This window comes from Misgurnus anguillicaudatus, chromosome 21 (genome assembly GCF_027580225.2).
Source record: "Misgurnus anguillicaudatus chromosome 21, ASM2758022v2, whole genome shotgun sequence".
In the NCBI taxonomy this organism is placed as follows: Eukaryota; Metazoa; Chordata; class Actinopteri; order Cypriniformes; family Cobitidae; genus Misgurnus; species Misgurnus anguillicaudatus.
In genome coordinates, this window is record NC_073357.2 from 43,638,630 (window position 1) to 43,651,335 (window position 12,706).

The 12,706-nt window shown below is 40.1% G+C and overlaps 1 protein-coding gene across 15 annotated transcripts in view; it reads left to right on the top strand.

Moving 5' to 3' along the window:
- Positions 1 to 12,706, top strand: part of znf536 (zinc finger protein 536) — a 374,641-nt gene that overhangs the window by 219,684 nt on the left and 142,251 nt on the right. Inside the window, exon 1 of one of the 15 annotated variants that reach the window (XM_073859203.1) lies at positions 5,294 to 5,683. The exons of the other annotated variants lie outside the window; for them this stretch is intronic. The gene's annotated coding sequence lies outside the window, so the exon portion shown is untranslated. Of the gene's footprint in view, positions 1 to 5,293; positions 5,684 to 12,706 lie in introns of those variants that run through there. 15 annotated transcript variants of the gene reach the window in all.

Consider the following 12,706-nt stretch of genomic DNA (forward strand, 5'->3'; position numbering starts at 1 on the left):
GAAGTGAGGAGGTCACCAAAGTTAAAGTGACGGAGGTTTCTGCACATGTGTGTGTTGATGTTTGTGACAATGGCTGGGCGGCTTTGGAAACTCTGTAAACCCCAAATCCATCCCCTGTGGTCTTAACCAGTACACTTCCCACACACATAGTTCGTATACACACACTCAGGTTTTCCCTGAGGTCAGGTAAATTTGTGTTTCACAGACATACCTTGTGATTTTAATCCCATCAAAATCTAGCATGTCTGTATTTTTCTCACACTACTCTATAGAGAAAATCACCTACTGTTTTTCAGTTAACTCAGGGATCCTCTGAGAAATCTAATCCCATCCGGATAGTAATGATCATGATTGCATTATATTATCTTTCACGATGTTTCTCATTTGTTTTGACCTTCGTTGAAAACCGTAACTACAACAAATTTTTTGTTTCGCTTCCTTGTGCACCTTTATTAGGAATTTAGACTATTTACCGACTTTCTTGTTGAAATAACAGTGGGTGGTTAGCTTCCAGTATAGCTAGTATCTAATGTAAAAATAAATCAAATTTAAAAGGCTCAGGATGGCCACTGTGGCATCCTAATTCATTTTCTTCTGTCTGTTTATTTTCACTTAAATTTGTGTTATTTTATGATCGCCACATCCAGATTTCCCAATCCTGTCCGAATCAATACATGATATCACCGACGCAATGATAATTGTAACTCATTTGTTGTTTGAAAAACAAATCCAGTTTGAATTGCTTCACTCCTGCAATCTGTCACTCCAAAGCATCTGGTGTTCTTTTTTATGTTCTCAGTTCTCTTCTTCTGTCTTTTTTCACTGTTTCAGTCCTTCCCTGAATCTTTTCAGCGTGTCATTACAAACATGCTCAATTGGATACGCAACAGTCAATGCAGCAGCCCCTCAGACAGTGAGCTTCTGAAGAGCCCCAATTCACCAATTCCTCCGTGTGCATCTGGGAAACCTGCTTTACCAGTTAACCTCTGCTGTCCTCCCCGAAACAATCAGGCTGACGGATCAAAATTAAATAATTAAAGAAGATAAGGAGATAAGGAGAGAATAGAGGCATGCCATATTGTCATGCACACTTCCATGCACACAAGTCCCATGATGCTTTCTTGTCATGGCGCATCACACCTTCATCCTCTCTCTCTCTGTCTTTCTCTCTTCCTTTTCTTGTCTGTGCTCTAACTCGCTCTCCCTTTCTCTCCATCATCTCTTTGCCCCTGCATGTGTCTCTGGTGTTGGATGTCAGGCTAATAGTTCCGTAATGCATCCTCTGAATGTTAGTCACACTACCTCACAAAGCAGCAACTCTGAAATCTAAGAGACCAAGAAAGCATCTTCACAAAACTAAGCCACTATTTACAGTAATTTTATTAACATCATTTCGGTTTTCTTCTCTCCGTCTTTCTCTGACCGTGTGGGTATATTTATGCGAGTTGGTAGCCACGTCTTTTGATGCAGAAGAAAGGTGTCATTATCAATACAATAAGAGCCATTCAAGAACCTGACCAAGAAGAAGTGCGTATAACTTCGGAAAGCTGTAATTTCAGGCTTTATATACTGAAAGAATAAAAATACCACATAAGCTGTCAACACACATTAGCTCTAAAACAAGAGTCATCATTCAGTTTTTCTACAGTACATTCTCCTCTTACCCATTTTTTACTGACATGTCCTTAATATCTGTGTGATTTATGAAAATTACGACCACATAATATTTGGCATCGTCCCTAAAATAGCCTGTAATTATAGTCTGTACGTGTGCGTTAATATTAACCGTTTGCATCAACGGACAGAATGTTGTCCTTGCCGAGTCCTTTTATAACTTCTGTCTCATGTATCTGATGAACATGCCTCATTGAATGACTCATATTTTCCGTAACCTGTCAAACGCTTTGTTTTGACCATGTCTGTACGAGATAGGACCGTAAATTATCAGTTCAGGTCTTAACGTAATTCGTGGTTGTATGCTAATTAATCATGCGGTCGCGCAAGAGTACTACCTTATAAATAACAACAAGGGGAACAGTATTACATTTGTAAGCTGTGAGCTTGGCCTCAAACACAATGCCAATTGATTGCATTTCCAAATCAATTTTGGGCAAATTGTTCAAAAAAGTTCAGCCATGCTTTCATAGGGCTGCAATAGTTTACTAGCATTCGTGTTTGTCTCTATGTGTGTGTGTGTGTCCTTTTTTGTGCGCACGTGTGCTGTTGTATGTTTTGTTGACAGCTAATATCTGGCCTTGGTTTTGCAGGTCCCTTGTTTTAGTGCTCTTGGACAGGGAGACGATGCGATTGGCTTTGTTCAGTCTTGCTGGCAGTCGACACATGCTGACATCTGTTCACTCCCAGCCAGTCAAACCAATCTCAATCAGAAGATATACACACACTCAATCACACGCGTGCACACGCTTATGCATGATGAGAGATTCACTTGCTTTCCCTAGCAGCATAATGCCAACACCTTAGATCCTATAGAATGACACTGATGGTGCTTATCACACATATCAGTCAATGATATACAAACACATATATGCAATCATTATATCGCATTACTGTTCATTAGGAAAAAAGTCTTTGATATTTGTTTTGTAAGCTGGAAGTATATATTCCTAGTTTGGTTTTGTAGCGTTAATTCATAAAGCAGGCACATGGAATATTGGCACGGGCCGCCGTATGTATCTGTGATGTGTGGAATGTGAAGCCAAAGTGGTATAAGGCGACCAGGACAGGATATAAGCGCTTGTCGGCTCTCTCTTTTTCACAAATAACCTGCCGCAATCCTCGGGTTGTCTTCCAGAAAAAGAGCGAGCGTTCTCCGAAAAGCCTGTTTCAAATTAAACGCTGCCGGGCCGAGAGAAATGAATGTGACGCGGCCAGATTTTGTATTTTTGTTACAATTACCCCAAACTCCAAATTAATTATTTGCAGACGCGGAGCAATGGTGAGCAGGTGGCTGCCATATTTGAGCGGGACAGTCTGAACCACGGCTCATGCCTCGCTTGATAAAGGCCTCTCGCTCTGAAGCTCATATGACACACTGTCCCCTTCCCATGAGTCTCTGCCACACTCCCCCTCCTTCTGCTTTATTCTTTTCTTCCATCCATCTCCCTCTCTCTTCTCCTGTCCCTCTTTTCTTTACTAATGCGATGTGACATCATTTATCCTCACCCATACATATTCAACGCTTGCTCATGAGTAATCATGTACATTGGAGCGACACCCACTTCGGCAAACCGCCTCCCTTCAAAGTGACTTTGTGCTTATTCGGATAGTTCCACCTTTAGGGGATTCAAAGTGAGGGAACAGGCACTGGAGAGTTAAAGTGATCTAATGTTATTAACTGATCAAACTGACTCAAATAGGAAATGGAAACTCTGCGAGCCAAGAGCACATTTACAGTGGGGGTAACAGACGTGGAGCTTTTATTGTACTTAACAGATTGTGGTTTCCTTACCAACACAGCCAGCACATCTTTTACTTTAATCCTAGAGACGCAACAGTTTTCGACATATCGAGGCACATTTTTGGTCTTGTTTCTTTACATACTATGTTACCTAAATTTTGGATAGAATGTATGTTTTGAGCCCAGTTTTATCTCCACCCTTATTAAAATAATTATATTTCTTTAATGTCTTGGACAGCATTACGATTAAATGGAGACCAAATAAAACGTTTGCTTACGTTTCATGCTTTTTTAATTTAAAGGGGCCATGGCATGAAAATCTGACTTTTTCCATGTTTAACCTAGAAAATGTGAAAAAGATCAACCCAGTAACTTAGTTTTGGTAAACCATTCTCTACATGCACATGAAAAAATAGGTTGTTGAAATTTGCCTCTCCTTATGATGTCTTAAGGAGCTCTTATTATAATAATACCGCCCCTTAATCTGCACTATCCAACCACAACACTGCCATTTAGTGCAGAGAGAAAGAGAAAATAATTCACAGCACAATTGAATTGCATCAAACAACCATCATTGCGATCAGTGTTTGCACTTCATCTGCTCATTTGCATTTTAAAGGACACACCCAAAACGGCAGATTTTTGCACACACCTACAAAGTGTCAATTTTAACATGTTATAATAAATAATTAATATGGTATTTTGAGCTAAAACTTCACATACGTGCTCTGGGGACACCAAAGATTTATTTGACATCTTAAAAAAGTCTTGTGACATGGCCCCTTTAAAGCTGCAGTGTGCAAATTTTAGCGGCTTCTAGTGGTGAGGTTGCAAATTGCAACCAACGGCTCAGTCCACTGCTCACCCCTCGCTTTTAAAATGCACAGAAAAGCTACGGTAGCCCCCACCGGGAAAAAAACATGTAATCGCTGGAGACAACTTAGTAAACAAAGTTTGTCTATTAAGGGCTTTTGTAGACACATGGCGGCACAAAATGGCGACTTCCACATAGGGGGACCATCGGTGTATGTAGATAAAAACGTCTCATTCTAAGGTAATAAAAACATAACGGTTCATTATAAAAAGGTCTTTATACACCCCTGATAATATAGTTTTGTATATTATTTTGCACTTCTGTCAAGAGATCCTTCTAAAAATTACACACTGCACCTTTAAAAGAAAAAGGCTTTCGTAAATGACATCTGTGCTCAGATTTGCCAAAAAATACCAACTTAAATATTTTATATCTCCGCAAATTATTTAAACTGTACAATCCACACTATTTTTATAGCTGTGTGCATGTCAACAGTTATCTCATTTGTTTCTGTTTTAATTACGCCTAAGAGATAGAGAAATTTTCTAAGAAAAATCGAATGCTTTAAAAAACTCTGTAAGGTCTCCTGTGCTATGTAAATTTTAATCTGGGGATTCATTTCGCTTTATTTGTAAGAGCGTATTCTACAGTAAAGCAGTCCATGGGTCTGAATGTTTGTGAGAAATCTTGAAGCGTCTGCTTGTAAGGGAGGGGGGACACACTGAAGTGCATGACAGTAATATTGTGCGGCAGACGCAACTATTTCACTGGGGCTTACAGGCCCTCCCGGATGATGTAGTCTGTCAGCGCTACACAGATCCAATCTGAACTCTGCCACCATTTCCCAATATTCGCTCGGATTATGTCTCGGGATATGACTGAGCGTTCTGCAGACAGGGAGAAGGAAAGGAGGAGAGAGGTAGATGGAAGACGAGAAGCAGATGAGTAATCCTCATGTGACTTTATAATGCTGTAGATGAAGTGTAGAGAGAAGGCGTACCGTGGGACGGTTTGCGGTTGACACACACACACACACATGCACACGTGCGCGCGAACACACATACTTTAAATTCTCTTCTTGTCATTTGCACCTGCTTATTTGGATTTAACACTTGATTTAATGTCCTAAAGCTACAGCACCAAAAAATTCAGAAACTCATACCGATGAAAGAAAGTAAGAATGACGACGAGAGGAAGAAAAATCATAACAACAGATAATTATTCAGCCTGCTGAGGAAGAATCGGAGCGAGGGGTGCAGGCATTCTGAGGGAGGACAGTAACATTCTGTTCTACTGAGCAATTTGATGATAAAACAACAAATGCTCACACAAACCATTGGATGGGCCAGACTACAGAACTGATTAAAATATATCAGCACACCTCTTCTCAGCAAGGCAGCTGCTCGGAAAACACAGTCTTATGGCAAAATGAGGCTGGCTTTTGTGTGCGTGTGAGTGAAGACTCTATTTAATCCATTATTCTTGGCCTTAAATGCTCTGCATTATTCATCTCTGATACTGTGATAGATATTACAAACAGCAGCATGTCACATTACGTCTACCTCTCATAATTAACAGATCAACAGTTCTATACCATAGCACTCAAATTTAATTGTTTATAGTTCCAGGAAAAACAAGCTTTTATAATGGGTTTGTATTTTAGTATGATTTTCTTTTCATTTACAGTATGATAATGTTTGTTTAAGAGCCATTATAAGTAAACCAATCAGATTCCTGTACTGGCTCTGTGTACCATTAGGTATTTAAATGATTATTTAAAATGGGACATTTCACAATACTTTTTTAAGTTGTCAAATAAATCTTTGGTGTCTCCAAATTACGTATTTGAAATTATAGCTCAAATTATCATATAGATAATTTATTATAGCATGTTAAAATTGCCACTTTTTTGTAGGTGTGAGCAAAAATTTGGTGTTTTGGAGTGTGTCCTTTTCAATGCAATGATCTTGGCAGTCCTGTGGTTGAATAGTGCAGATTAAGGGGCAGTATTATCCCCTTCTGACATCACAAGGGGAGCCAAATTCCAATGACCTATTTTTTCACATGCTTGCAGATAATGGTTTATCAAAACCATTATCTGGGTTGATCTTTTTCACATTTTCTAGGTTGATAGAAGCACTAGGGACCCAATTATAACACTTAAGCATAGAAAAAGTCAGATTTTCATGTCCCCTTTAATATAAAAATAGCATTATTTTACATTTTTGCATTGGCAGATGATTTTTATCCAAAGCGACTTCCAGTGCATTCAACCTGTGCATTTTTCAGTTTCTGTGTTCCCGAATCAAACCTCCAACCTTTTGCGCTGGTAATGCAATGATTTATCAATTGAGCTAGGAACATTGATGCATATTTGTATGCATCAACCTATTTACAGGCTAAATCATAACTTTTATGCAACACACACGGAGCATTAATGCTATACCATTTTTCCAGTATGTGTTTTCTGTGATTTGAACCCATGACTAGGGATGTGTATTTATGTCTTTTTTTTCATTTCGATTAATCCATAGGTCTAAAAATTAGTACTCAATTAACTGGGGGTGGGGCGTATACGTCATGGTTAAAATGAATTTTTTTTTTAATTTAAAAACACTCAAATAAAACATAATTTTGAAAAACCTATGAAAAAAGAACAAATAGATTATTAATTAGGGATGCACGATATATCGGCCGACATATCGTTATCGGCCGATAACTGCTTATTTGTAATATTATCGGTTATCGGTCTGATAGCAAAATTAGGCCGATAAATGAAAGCCGATAAATTATGGATTATTTTGGTTTGTTGAACCACTTCACTTGCTCTTGCTGGCCATGTGGAGTTTTGATTGGTGCTTTCTGTGACATAGCACGAAAATGACACGTGTTGCGGGCTTAAGAAGAGTATGCTAGTCTAGCGCAAAGACAAGATGTCCGCGGTCTGCGATTTTTTTTTAATTGTGAAAATAATATGAATATTTATCGTCCTATAGATATCGGTTATCGCACCCCAAATTTAAAGAGTTATCGGTATCGACCAAAATCTCCATATCGGTGCATCCCTATTATTAATGATTTTAATGTTTTTAACAAAAACCTCTTAACAGGAAAAGCTGCATGATGAAGTGAAACTAAAGAGTTAATAAACACAAACTGATGCGCTTTATATATGACGCACTACATAATATTAAGCCTTATATACAACATAAATGTATTATACAACGTGCAAATATCTGCACAAAATGCAAGACTTAAACTAAGTTATGTACTAGTAAAGTCCCGTTGTATATGTGCACCATATCTGTGCACTTTTAAACACATTCAGTCAAAGCATAAGCTTCATAACATTAAGCAGCTTTAAGTCTTTTTGCATATCATTCGTGTTGTCCTCTCACCTGGTCTCAGTCAAGAAATGCTCTTATCGCTCTCTGGTATCTCTTGACGTTTGATGTTTAAATATGAGATGATATGACTGACTGTATTTTCGTCTTACCGAAGTGAATCTCAAAATCATGGCATCCTTTTAAACCATACTGTCTTAGTGATGTGAGGTGTGTTTGGCTTCACAGAATTGCGCGGATCGGCAGTTACCTCAGCGCAAGTGCGTGGACTTTATCTGTTTGTTTTTGAATCATGCATGTTAACGTTACTGATGTCATACGCCGGTCTGCGTAGCTCAACACAACGTCAAACACGTGACGCAGCCAGTTTTTACTACGACAGGCGCTTGTACTGCTAACCAGACATCCAAATGCCGCCATAACCACAATATATAAATAAATAAATCCTCATGATCACTCGAGTACCCATGCCCATCTCTACCCATGACCTTGCGTTGCCAACTTGATGCTCTACCAGTCGAATAAGATGAACGCGGCTTCAGAGAGACTCCACGGTTTACATCAGGATGGAAGGAATGATAGACGGATAAACTCCCAGCATTTCTTTCCAGATTTATCTTCTATAATATTAACATCATCATCTTCCTAAGTGTGCATAGCTTTGGAGTTTAATGGCTTTGTGTGAGGTACGTCCTGTTAAAAAAAACTGTGGCCCTCCGGAGCCCCTCTCACACGTTTAAACCAGACCCTTCATCTCAACCTGCTCTTCCACTCTCTCACAGCCAACAGCTGACTTCCAGCCTTTAGACCCTTTCTACAGCTAATGTGTTCTTTCACGGTGCTAGTATTACTGAGCGTGTGAGTGACAGAGAGATGAAAAGATAGAGAATTTACCATTTGTAAGTTAAACCCATTCCAGCCTTGCCCCAGTTTAAATTACACTGTTTTTCTTTTTTGATTTCCATTTTGCGCATAATGCTCTCTCTCAGCATGTTTTAAGTTATATTATTAGCGGGTCTCCGGAGAGTTTCCCCCCTCGTTTTTGGGGTGGGATTCTAGGCTCTGGATGCATTAGCTCGCCGTAATTGGCGAATGATCATGGGATGGAGTGTGGATGGAGAGAGAGCTCGCAGCACACACACAGACAGATAGACACACACACACATACACACACTTTTCTCTGTGCTGTAAGGCTGTGATACTGGAAGTCAATGAGGGCCCTATCAGTCAAGCCTAATGCTCGGCCCTAATACACTTTAATAGCTTCCTCCGCTGTCTCCGATCCCTCTTCAGCATTGATCTGAAATCATCTTTCTTATTCTTTTTTAGGAGGGGTTTGCAGACTTTCACAGCATTTATTGCTGTCACCTGTCTCGCGCGCTCAGATTAATACGGGCCGAAAGGGGCGTGCTGGCGAAGGAAGCCATTTATTAGTGTTCGGATGTGGCGCGCGACCGTTCGCCCTGCGAGGTTCGGCAAAAAGCGGGAGTCTTGGCTAAGCCGCCGTGTTGTGCGAAGAGCGGGGCCCGTCTGAGCCCAGGATCCGTCACATGAATGTGTAAAATACCCAACGCCTGCGCAGGCTGTCACACAAAGGGCTATCACCCTATTATTCAAGAGCAGCCATGGAGCCAGGCCAGACCGGAGTGTTTCAGGGGGAAGGGAAAAATCGGCTTGATTGTGATTTGCCATTTATAATTGGCCAACGATGTGAAATGGTCGGGAGCCAGACTTTTTTAAAAAGGCAATCTGTGGCGGTGGAGGGGCCGATGGTTCGCTAATGACAGCTAGCGCAATACGCCTTGGGAACAGAATGGTGCTCGTGTAAGGGTACAGAACACAAATATGTTTATCTGTAGTCCGCGGCGTTTGCGTGACTCAAATGGCATTGTCTATTGATTTCTTTTTCCTAAACATTGACGACACAATGGAAGAAAAATACAGAAGCGAGACATTGTTGTAATTTGAAAACAAACAAACCGAACCCATCTTTAATTCCAAAGTCTTGTGGCATATTAGAGAAGTTACACAGATCGTTTTCTCATTTGTTTATGCGCTTGTAATCTTAAAGGGAATGATTCTTTTCATTGGTTTCAGTCCCTGGTCTGGGGAGCTGGATTTAAACGACAAGAAATGACAAGAGTTTAAGGCCGGTTCTCCTGTTGGCAGTGAGGCATGGCAGACGATTTCTCGAGGGGGTCTGACTCTGCATTGTGAGCTCAACAAAAGATAGTATTTGATAAAGGTCCCCCCTCCCCAAAAGCCCCCATAAATAATGAAAAGTTAATGAAGAGGTAACTTAATGATGTAATGAATATGGCAACACAAGGTCAAACAGAACTGTCGTGGGTTGGGTGGGCTTGTGAAATGCGTACTCGCTTGTGTGTGTCTGGAAGTGTGATTTGTGTGCGTGTACGTGCAGTTTTAATGAATGTTTTGTCACAGGAAGTGTGATAATGTTTAATTAGTTTCATGTGTGTGTGGCATGTTATGTGATTCTTAGATGGTTGTTGTCAGATAAACTACGCGTGTGTGTTTTTTTGGTCACTCTGGAGAAGAAAAATGAGAGAAAGAACAGGTTTGATGGACTGATGTACACCTGTATGTGTTTATCTAAAAGAGAGCTCTCATGAAGCCCTTCTGTTTTGGACGGCATGTATATGCAGCGGTCTACTAGTAGGGTGGGGTCTGATGATTAAGTATTGAGATGTTTGAATAATACGTAGAGAGTGCGCGAGGTCCAGGTGCAATCGATAGGGCAGACAAGCAAGTCATCACTAACTCAAATCCCTGCCTAACACGCCGGGTGCCCATACATTACAGGATGTGCCTTACAGGATTAGTTTCATAGTCCTGCATTTCAGCTTAATCTCTAATTATAGCTCCCCTTATTCAATTAAACTGTAACACAGAAGACTCACTTTCTTATACTGTGTATTCAGCTCACCTAGACAATTCATCTTGACAAAAAGGTGCTTATACTGTTACATAAATACATTTTACAGCAGTTTACATTTGTTTTTAGACAAACATCAATCAGTGTGTGAACACAACACCGCTGAGTTTTCTCTTAGACAATGAATTGTTGAGGTGGTTCTTGTTTCACTATGTTGTCCTGGTGTGTAAAGTGCTTAGTCTGCAGCAGGCAGGTAAGCACTTCGATCTGTTTCTCCTGGACTGAGGTAAGGGACTACCATCCTGGTGGTCTCGGCTTCAGCTTTGACACCCAGCTCAATGTTTTAGATCAGACAGGGAGGGGAGAGGACTCCGGGTAACATTGTAGAGAGATGGCCATGGCTTAGCCGTTAGCACCAGGTTGTAAGGTTTATAAGTACTTTTCTTAAGATGAGATGGAAAGGTAATATAAAATATTCTGTTGAGTCATAAGCACATTATAGTCAACTATAATTAGCAAAATGGAAATAACGAAAATAACAAATATGGAAAGTCATCTGTACACATTAGAAAAATGTCTTATGGTGTTACTAACGTAAGGCCCCGTCCCATTTCTACCCTCTTAAAACTTCCACTTGGTTTTGAGTGCCCTCAACGGTAAGTCCCCTCAACGAGGGAAGTGGGGGTTCAGATCTTTCCCTTTGAAATGGGACACCACTATATGGAAAGTAGAGTAGCGATATTTTCTAACATTAGTGTTCAAAACTTCACAAACATAAAACTCTTGTTGAAACTAACATATTCCAACAATTTCCAGAATTTTAACATGCTTATTTGCAAAAATATAGTAGTTATTTTCCAGCGGCGTCCGGCATCTTGGTCAAAAAGATAGACTAGCCCGCTGAGCTCGCAAGGTATCCTGGGTAATTTCATCTCCCACTTCTTTTTAAAGGGATAGTTCACTTTAAAATGATAATTCTGTCATCATGTACTAATTCTCATGTTGTTCTAAACCTGTATGATTTTTTTTTCTGATGAACACAAAAGAAGATATTTTGAGAAATTATGGTAAACACACAGCAGTAAGTGACCATTGACTTCCATAGTAGGAACAAATATTTTGGAAGTATTGTGATAAATGACTAAGAAAATGTTTTGATAAATGATGGTAAGCACACAGTTGATGGTACCCATTAAATTCCATCATATTTTTTATTCCTACTATGGAAGTCAATGGTCACCTCCTGCTGCATGTTTACCATCATTTCTCAAAATATCTTCTTTTGTGTTCATCAGAAAAAAGAAATTCATACAGGTTTAGAACAACATGAGGATGAGTAAATGATGACAAAATTTTCATTTTAAAGTGAACTATCCCTTTAAGCCTGCATCAGTCCTGACTACATTTTGAGGGTTGATTCTAAGGGGGAAAATAGCACTCCGTCTTGCTCCCTAAAGTAATGGGATGCCCTACCCCTACACGTGCACGCCCAAAAGCGAGGGTTAGGGCAGAATGTAGGGGAAGGGGAGGTATTGGGACGGGCCCTAAATGATATTAGTATTTATAAAAAAAAACTTAATGTAAACCAGTCTATTGATATCTATGGCCGAATCCTCATATGGTAGACGTCATTGGTAAGTATTAGATCATAACAACAGATGCTTGGCCAACACTTTGATATGCAGTCTGAGAATCTCGAAACATGACGGACTCACACAGGGACCCTAGCAAAAGGCTCAGTACGTTTTTATCTGTGTCTCCTGAAACATTTACGGTTCCCGGACTGCAGCAGCATTGGCCAGGCGTGATTTGTAGTTCATGTGCAGATGTGTAGCCGAGAGACGTTTTAATGTGACGGGTGAGGCGTTTCTCAGTCTGTCTCTGTTGGTTTATGGAGGAGCTCCGTGTCTGTATCTCAATCTCTGAGACCTCCCCCATGCTTCCAGATTCCCAATTTTTCCCCTTAACAAGCCTGGGGTCATGAAGAAATAGCACAGTGCCCCACTTAACCCAAGGTCAGGTCCCTGAGCAGATTCGCTGTATGCTGTCGTAAGTGCCTGACAATAAAATATAGACGGAGTCAACCGCTCATGCTAAGTCAAATTCAAAATGTCACAAATTTGTTTCGTTTTACTGTATGTCTCCTGACAATAGGTAGATAGGTAGCAGTCTTCTTAAACTTTAACAATATATAATGAAGTGGAAAGGATTGCACGGAGTGAATGAGTGTAGCA